Genomic DNA, 10247 nt, shown 5'->3' on the forward strand with positions numbered 1-10247 from the left:
AAATAAAAAATATATATTTTATTTATAAATAATTAGAGATCAGAGAAATAATTTAAGATGACATATGTTTAGTAGACTTCATAGTTAAAAGAAATAAAATAATTAATATTATTGGTTTGGAGAGAAGAGATAGAGAAAAATATAAAATGTTCTTAATAAAAAATATAAATAAAATTGAAGTGCTTTACACATAATTAAACATATAAATTTTTATAATGCTCAATGATTATAAAAAGTTCATGTAATTGATACTAGATAATTGAAACGTATAATTTTATTGTTATTGTGGTTTATGTTCAATCTCCCGGTATTGATTTTAAATCTGTTTCCTAAATCTAATTGCAGTCTGTCTCGGCTTCAGCAGTAATTGGATCCCAATTAAAGAACAAAAATTCCCTATTTATGATGAGTGGGATGAGGGCCAAGCACCTACCTTCGTTCTAATGGACCCAGTGGAGCACACCTGGAGTGCTCGAGACGCCCGAGACAGCTACGCTCTCATCTCTTCATTTCACGTCAGTGTCCCGGCGACATGATGTCAGCAAAACAGCGGGACCCACCGTTAAAGTACTAGAAAATGTGTGGTGCCTGCCTTGTAAGAGACAGGGGAGCCTCATCCTTGTGGGCCACGTTGTGAGCGCTTCTTTACTCCGTTGAACACGACCAAATCTCTCCGGCCGCCGTTGTTTGCTCTCTCAGATCAAAACGACCCTCTCCTCCTCCACAGAGATTTAGAGAGAGTCAACCTCTGTTTCTCAATTGCGTCAGATGGGAAGGAGGCCAAATGAGGCGGGCGGGCGGCCCTTATTCTGGATCCTCGTCGCGGCAGTGCTCATCTCATGCGCGCTGGCCTACGTCGGCCTGTCGACGGCACTCCGCCGGCAGGAATCTCGCTTCCTGGGGCTGCCGAACGACGGCTTGGAGCTGGAGGGGACAGGAGCCGGCGGAGATGACGAGGATTGCTGCAGGGGGCAGGAGCATCTGGAGCTCTGGGGGGCCGCCGTCAAGTGGGGCGCCGATCACAAGTTCAACTCGTCCAGAGATTGCTGCCGCGCTTGCAAGGCCATGTGCGGCAGTGTGGGGCCGTGCCTCTGAAACTCCTGGGTGTTCTGCGGGGATAGGGAGCGGTGCGGCGAGAGATTCGGAGAGGTTAGTGTGTTCCCTTTATTTAATTTTCAGGATTCTCGATGCATTTGATCGAAAGTTGGTTCGTTTTGTTCATTGTCGTGTGATGTTTATGAAAGGAGAGATTTTTATGATTTCTGTAGAGTTTGTTCGACTGGTGCTGGAAGATGTTGTTTCCATGTCAGTGTTTTATGCTTTCGCTTTTTCTTTACCTCTAAGAAATAGATTTTCTTCTGTTTGATGAGCTACGCGACCTCCCAGCTTCGCTAATTGAAGGTCATTTTACTACTGAGTTGATATAATCAACTTTCTTTAATGGGATTTTCACGGTGCATCAAGGATGCATCTTTGTTGATATCGCCCAAGGTTCATGTGACAATGGATGATATTCCCCAGACATAACGAGGTTTATGGTTTTGGAAACAATGGAGAAGAAGAATCTTGCTCTGTCCACTTTGAAAGAAAATGAGAAGAAGAAGTTTGTTTGTGATTTGTCAGCCCTGACTAGGGGATTAAAACAAAATTTCCTTTCTGATGAGCTCGTTAATATTTTTTTCAGCCCTGACTAGTTTCAGATGGTACACCTGAATTAGTCCGACGTTGTAAGCAGGACAGTCATCTCTGGTTGGAGGGATTATTACACCCCATTGAAGGTGAGAAGATATTATGATGATTTACAGAATGTGGGAGGATGTGGTGTTGGCTTATAAGGTTACTCGTACCTACTACTTAACTCGAGCTTGAGAATTTTAGATAACATGGTTCAAGGTTCAAGTTACTGCGTTTATAGTTCTATCAGGCCACGTTGTGCCATGAGACCTTTTTTAAGTGTGTATATCATGCTTTTTTCTCGGGGTCTTCAGGTTCCATTAAGGAACAAATCTTTCTTGACCCTAGTAACATTGCTTATTGTCTCAAGATGTGGCTATAGGAGTGACTGCAGTAAGAGAATGAGTTAATATTAGTTCTTATACTCCTTCATCGACATTGTAGCTTTGGAACCCAATTTGCAACATCTACTTCTCCTGATAGATTGCTTTTCTTGGGGAAGACAATGGCTGACTGACATGGGAGTGTCTAATTTGTTACAATTTGCTCATATGAACCTTACTGATGATATGATTTTTTTTTTTAACCAACAATATTGACTCATAATCTTTAACTCAGCCCACTCAATTATGACAGCTCATCAGCATATTCCCTGCACAAAGTTAAAGCTATTTCAAGGTGCTTTACTTAATGACCAAGGAATGCATTAAAAGAATTGGTTAGCAGTTGTAAAACACTTAATTTCGAAATTCCCTCTGCATGAAGGGTTGTTTCATGCACTAGTACTTATTTTGGTATTTAGGGCTTAGAAATAACTTTTAGAAACTGATGATATTTTAACAGAAGCTCTCTTAGAGTTCTCCTTTAAACTCTGTATCTCTTGGATGCTTCCTTGAGTGATGAGTCTTTTATTTTCAGTTCTGTATCCTTGTTTAATTTCCTTTGGGTGGTAAACTTTATGTATCCTTTTGTGATTTTAAACTTGGTAGTGAGCTGTTTTTCTATCTTATTGAAGTATTATCATGAGTTTATACATTTTCTATCCAAAAAATTGTACCATCGATTTTATTTCGATATCTATTCTACTTTACCCCCCCCATTCTACATCACCCCGGTATCAGTTTGGTATCAAAGCTAAAGGCTAGAGATCATGGAAAGGCGGAATGGAAAAGATATAGTCGGTGAAAGTAGCGACCATGAAGATGATGCTGAGTCGTTGAGGCTGTAGCTACGTAGATTGCTGCGTAGTCTACAAGAAAAAAATGAAATAATTAAAAAACTTCGAAGTAGAAACAATCAGCATAAAAATGATTCCATGAGTTTACTTCTGATGATAATACACCCGCTCTTCTAAGGGAGTCGAGAAGATATCGGACAACAAATTGAGTCCAAGAAGAGTGGCAGAATAAATATAACCCAAGATTGGAGATTCTAGAGTTTAAGGGTAAAATAAATGTTGATGACTTTATCGATTGGATTAATACAGTAGAAAGAATTTTCGATTTTCATGAACCACCAGAACAAAAGAAGGTCAAACTTGTGGCACTCAAACTCAGACGGAATGCTTCTTTTTGGTGGAAAAATCTGAAAAAACAAAGAGAACATGAGGGGAAGAGTAAAATCGTAATATGGGAAAAAATGAAAAGGGAGCTGAAGAGAAAATATTTACCTCACAATTATAGGCAAGAGATCTTTCTCAAAATTCATGATTTCAAGCAAAAAAATCTTAGTGTGGAGGAGTACATTGCAGAATTCGATATTCTGATGTTAAAAGGAGAGCTTGTGGAACCGGAAGAGCAAACCATTACAAGATACTTAGGAGGTCTGAAATATGAGATTGCTAAAGTGGTTCAATTACAGTCATATTGGTCTTTAAATGATGTGAGCAAGCTGGCATTCAAAGTTGAAAAACAACAAAAGTTTAAAAAGAGTTATCGGTATGGTTCAAAAGAAGGATATACAAAAGGAGGAAGTTCCAAGCCTACTGTCCAAAGCAAGGTGATATCGAAGGTGTAAGAAAAGGGTGAAGAATCTACTGGCAGTAAAAAAATACCTAATTCTTCTATCGTAAGTGGCCAAAAATGCTTCAAATGTCATGGTTTTGGGCATATTGCTTCAGATTGTCCAAATAGGAGGATTGTAACTTTGGTTGATGATCATAGTGATGGAGGAGTAGATGAAGACAAACCAAAATATGATGAAGATAAGGAAGAGATTACTTATACAGATCATGGTTTGTCTATTGTATTGCAGCGTAGCTTATAAGTGTCTTATGTGGCCGAGGATAAAAGTTGGATGAGAAAAAATGTGTTTCACACTAAATGCACGTCTCTTGGCAAGGTGTGCTTGGTAATCATCGACAGCGGTAGCTTTGAGAACGTGGTATTTTTGGAGATGGTGCAGAAGCTAAAGTTGGATACAATCCCTCATCCATATCCATACCAATTATATTGGTTGCCAAAAGAAAAAGACATCAAGGTAACTAAAAGATGTTTAGCTTCATTTTCTATTGGCAAGTATTATAAAGACGAAGTATGGTGTGATGTTGCTCCTCTGGACGCTTGTCATTTACTGTTGGGAAGACCTTGGCATTATGATAGAAGGGTGTTGTATGACGGCTACAAACATACTTATTCTTTTAAGGTGAATGAAAAGAAGATTATCTTAGCTCCATTACAACCTTCTGAAATCAGTGCATCAAAGAAGGAAGTTAGTGCTTTTATGTCTTATAGTGAATACAAAGGTGAATTAGACAAGGGTGGTCATGTTTTGGCCCTAATGGTAGTAAAGGAGAACGAACAACATAAGTAGACACCGACAATCATAAAACCAATCCTAGAGGAATTTTAAGATGTTATACCGGAAGAGATTCTACATGACCTTCCATCTTTAAGAGACATCCAGCATCACATTAATATTATTACGAGGGCTATTCTGCCTAATAAGACAACATACAGAATGAGTCTCAAGGAGCATGAAGAACTTCAAAGACAAGTTGATAAATTGGTGAAAAATGGGTTAATTCGGGAGAGCATGAGTGCTTATGCGATTCCAGCCTTGTTAGTGCCTAAAAAGGATGGTTCTTGGAGAATGTGTGTGGACAACCGCACTATCAACAAAATCATAGTGGATTATCGTTTTCCAAGTCCAATGTTAGATGATTTACTTGATCAATTATGTGGTGCTTTTATTTTTCTAAAATTAATTTGAGGAGTGACTATCACCAAATAAGAATGAGGCTTGGAGATGAGTGAAAAACATCATTTAAAACTAGAGTAGGCTTATATGAATGGTTAGTTATACCATTTGGGCTATCTAATGCTCCTAGCACCTTCATGAGAATATTTGTTGTAGTTTACTTTGACGATATATTGGTGGACAGCAAGAGCGAAGAAGAGCATATGAATCATCTGAAAGAGATCTTTCTTATTTTGAGGTAGCAAAAGCTTTATGCTAATCTAAAGAAGTGTAATTTCTTTACTTCTAGTGTTGTGTTTTTGGGGTATGTTGTTTCAAAAGATGGAATCATGATGGATCAAAGTAAGGTAGAAGCTATTCTCAATTGGCCAACACCTGCTTCATTGCATGATGTGAGGAGTTTCCATGGCTTAACTTCTTTTTACAGAAGATTCATTAAGGGTTTCAACTCTATTGTCGCTTCGATCACCGAATATCTGAAATGTGATAAATTTAAATGGACTAGTATGGCTAATGATGCTTTTGAGCTTTTAAAAAGAAAGGTGACCAAAGCTCCTATCTTAGTTATACCAAATTTTAACAATGTGTTTGAGGTTGAATGTGATGCATCTAATGTGGGAATTGGTACTGTTTTGAGCCAAGACGGAAAGCCCATTGTATTTTTTAGTAAAAAACTGAATGATACGAGAAATAAATATTCTACCTATGACAAGGAGTTTTATGCCTTTTTTCGAGCTTTATCTCATTAGAGTCAATATCATCTTGCCAGGCCATTTATCTTATATTCTGATCATGAGGCATTAAAGTTCATTAATCACCAGCACAAGCCAAATAAGAGGCATGCAGCTTGGGTGGAGTATTTGCAATCTTATAACTTTATAATCAAGCACAAATCTGGTGTTCAAAATGTAGTTGCTAACGCATTGAGTAGAAAGCATTCTTTATTATCAGCAATGGAAGTCAAAGTGGTTGGATTTGAAATATTCAAAGATCTCTATGAGAATGATATGGATTTCGGCTCAATATGACAATTTCAAATCAGGTTCCTTTTAACAATTTTCTATCTTTAATGGTTTCTTTTTCGAGCTAATGCTTTATGTGTTCCATCTTGTTCTTTGAGACAAGTAATTCTATCTAAAGCTCACGGTGGTGTTTTGGGTGGACATTTCGATAGAGACAAGACTCTAGCTCTTGTTCAATCAAACTTCTATTGGCCGAAGATGTTTAGAGATGTGGAGAGACATGTAATGCAATATCGAGTGTGTCATTTTGCAAAAACAAGAAGTCAAAATTCTGGATTGTACACTTCATTGCCTGTGCCAAATGCTCCATCGGAGGATGTGAGTCTTGATTTCGTTTTGGGACTGCCAAGAACTCAAAGGAACAAGGATTCTATCATGGTTGTTGTTGACAAATTTTCAAAAATGTCTCATTTGTTCCCTGCAATAAATCGAATGATGCATCTCATATTGCTGATTTGTATTTTAAGGAGATGGTTAAATTGCATGGTATTCCAAGAACTATGGTGTCTGATCGAGATTCAAAATTTCTTAGTCATTTTTGGAGAACTCTTTGCAGGAAGCTAGGTACTTCTTTGAATTTTAGCAGCTCGCATCATCCACAAACCGATGGGCAAACTGAGATAACGAATAGAAGCTTGGGAAATTTTCTCGAAAGCTATATTGGCAAGAATGTTAAGTAGTGGGATCTCATTTTTCTACAAATTGAGTTTGCCTACAATTGTTCTATGCACCATAGTATTGGTAAGAGTCCTTTTGAGGTTATTTATGATGCTAATCCTATTGGTCATTTGGACTTCGTTACTCATTCGACAACTAAGCAATTTAGTGGAGATAATGATAAGAGAGTAAAGCAGATAAAGAAGCTACATGAGGGTGTTAAAGCAAATATAGAAAAACAAAATGAGAGGTACATGGAAGCTGCCAACAAACACAGAAAACATATGAAGTTTAATGTTGGTGATTTGGTTTGGATTCATCTAAGGAAGGAGAGGTTTCCATCAGGCAAATTTGAAAAATTGAAACCAAAGGCTGATAATCCATTCAAAGTACTCGAGAGAATTGGAAAAAACGCTTATAAGATCGAGCTATCTAAAGATTACGGAGTGTCCTTAACATTTAATGTTGCTGATTTAAGTCCTTTTTACAATCAGGTTGATGAAACAAACAAGGACTTTAGGACAAGCCTATTTCAACCAGGGGAGATTGACACGAGAGTGTCTAATTTGCTATAATTTGTTCATATGGACCTTGTTGATGATATGATATTTTTTTCAGCTAACAATATTGCCTCATAATTTTTAACTCAGCCCACTCAAATATGACAGCTCATCAGCATATTCTCTGCACAAAGTTAAAGCTGTTTCAAAGTGCTTTTCTTCATAACCAAGGAATGTATTAAAAGAGTTGGTTAGCAGTTGTAAAATACTTCATTTCGAAATTCCCTATGCATGAAGGGTTGTTTCATGCACTAGTACTTATTTTGGTGTTTAGAGCTTAGAAATGACTTTTAGAAACTGATGATATTTTGGCAGAAGCTCTCTTGGAGTTCTCCCTTAAACTTTGCATCTCTTGGATGCTTCCTTGAGTGGTGAGTCTTTTATTTTTAGTTATGTATCCTTGTTTAATTTCCTTTGGGTAGTGAACTTTCTGTATCCCTTTGTGATTTTAAACTTGGTGATGAGCTGCTTTTCTATCTTATTAAAGTATTATCATGAGTTCATACATTTTCTATCCAAAAAACTGTAAAATCGATTTTCTTTCGATATCTATTCTACTTTACTCCCCCATTCTGCATCACCCCGATATCACTAACCCATTGTAGCACCATTTGCTGAGATCTGGACTTGTGAGGCTTGTTCTTTTGCTAGGGAAGAGGGAGAATCTATGAATTTATACTTATTTTCTCATAAATTGTTGAGGACTATGCTGTTACTGTTTAACATTTTTTTTATTAGTTTATTCTGCTAAAGTATGTTTTGCCGAAGCAAATCATTTCAGCATGGTAATAAATGCATAGGAATCATATCATTTAATTGTCAGAGCTCTTTTCTGTACTTCATGCTATAATAAAGACATCTACCATGTTCCTGAAGATATTTTACTGTTAACTGATTGGTTCCTTTCTTGTTATCAAGAGTGTAATTCTTGGTTTATGTCAGTGTTTGAAGAGGTGTCTATGTCTGTTTACTTCGGATTTGGAGATATTGAATTTGGTTCTACCTCTTGGAGGACTAATGTTCATATAGTTTAATCGGTGCCTTAACCATTTAATTTTACTCGTCCACAGTGCTGGCTGAAAAAACAGGAGGATGTCCTGCTTCCTGCTCTGCATGATTTGGGGGAAAAAGTGATATGGACTTCTGGTCTTATTTATGGAATAGGAGAGGTAAGTTGGTGTTTGGTGTTTTCTTGACAGTCAGTAGCTATATGTAGAATTCTTTGTTAAGTTTTAATCTTATTGAAATACATTTACTATTATGTACTATTAGCATCACAATTCATATTACTGGATAAGAAATAACTAAATTGGTTACCAGATTAGAAAGTTTCTACATCTTGTGAAACATTTAGCTTCTTATTTTTTTAACCTTGTTTGCAGTGATGTTACTTGGTGAACATAAATCAACTGGATCAAATATTAATTTTGTTTGCTAGGCCTATCCTTCTTTCTGGATTCTCTTTTGAATTACAGTCCTGCTGTTAAGGTTTTTGGAATAATATTAATATCAATATATACTCATAGTTTGCTTGCTAAAGGAGTAGTTCATAAAACAGTTCTTCTCTGTCAGCCTTTTGTGTAGGCAAATTCAAATCTCCTTTTGATCTGCATTGATTCTCATGTAGTTGATCTCAAGCCATGCTCTTTTGGATGCCAGCATCATTCCTTTAAATCCATAAATAATTATTAATTTTTTTAATATTAGGTATGATGGCACTTGTTTCTTCTTATATATCTATGTATGGCTGTTCTTAGTTACAACCTTTTCTTCCAACTCTTTATGGGCAAAAAGAAATATGTGAAAAAGGTACCCGAATATTTTAGTACAGACCCTTAGAGCAAGTAAAAGTATATAACAGAGACTGCTAGAAAACATTCAAAGGTGCATCAATATTATTCATTACTAATGAGTTTTGTTGGTTAAATTGTTGATATTCTTAAGTGTTTATCCTAGAACTTCAATTATAAATTCCGGAAATTATTTCTGCTGAAGTTTGTTTGATGGCCTTTATTGACTTTTTTTAATCATCATGACATTGAAATAAACTTGTAAACTTTTGAATATCATCTTTACCAGATAACAAAGATTAGAAACATGTTTTGACAAAAGAATGGTCTATATTTTGTCTCTTTTCAGCAAAAAATTGCTTATCTAGTTTTTTTCTTTTCTTGTACAGGGCATTGTTGGTTTGGAAACAGATTATGGAACTCTTCATATTAAAGTAAGTGATAATGTTTGTATCAAATTTACAATGTCAAGATGTGAATGCAAGTTGTTCTACTCAGAGACTGTTTCCTTCCTCTTTTTACAGGCAAAAAAATTATATATAATTCTCATTAGTAGGGTCCTTAAATGCTGCTTCTTGTTTCTGATTGACCACTAGTGTTTATCCATCTAGCATTTCAATCTTGACTACATTATTTGGCTACACTTTCTCCACGATGTTTTTATATCTATTTCAGATGCTTCCATTCCTAACTTCGTTATGTGGAAACATAGCTATCATGTATTATGCTCTTCTTTCTTGTTCTGCATAAAAAAAATGAAATGAGATATGACTGGTATATTTTCATGATCAAATGTGAGATTACCGTCTTTGTTAACAGGCATTTATTCAAGGATAGAATTAATTAAAGAAAATAGATCAGTTGTTGAAGCAGATTTTTCCATGAGATATAAAGCTATGAAAAGTATGAATTGGTTGATGGAAGTTAGATAAAGAAGTATCATGTACTGATTTATAGGGTAAAGTTATGTTCGCAATATAACAATATGTTGAAAATCTTCGAAGAGACTATCAATTTATGACTTTAGTTGCTGGATCTTTGCATAAGAATGTTGAGATGGATGTGTGAAGTTACTGGGAAAGATAGGAAAAGAAATAGTATTATTCATGAATAACTAAGTATCGTTTCGATAGAGGATGAGATGAAAGAAAATTATTTAAGATGGTGTAGACATGTGCTTAGAATACCTCTGGATGCGATATTCCGAAAAAGTGAAATGATTAATGTTAATGGTACTAGGAGAGATAGAGGAAAACATAAAGAGACCTTAAGTATTCTAAACTTAATTAAACATATGACTTTTTATATATCTCAATAACGGTAAAAGATCAATGTTGCCAACCCCA

At 36.1% G+C, this 10247-nt stretch overlaps 1 pseudogene; it reads left to right on the forward strand.

Moving 5' to 3' along the window:
* Positions 1–617: 617 nt before the first annotated feature.
* The window catches only part of LOC135585119 (uncharacterized), an 11850-nt pseudogene continuing 2220 nt past the window's right edge, over positions 618–10247 (forward strand).

The sequence above is a fragment of the Musa acuminata genome, chromosome BXJ3-5, assembly GCF_036884655.1.
Source record: "Musa acuminata AAA Group cultivar baxijiao chromosome BXJ3-5, Cavendish_Baxijiao_AAA, whole genome shotgun sequence".
NCBI classification, from domain to species: domain Eukaryota; kingdom Viridiplantae; phylum Streptophyta; class Magnoliopsida; order Zingiberales; family Musaceae; genus Musa; species Musa acuminata.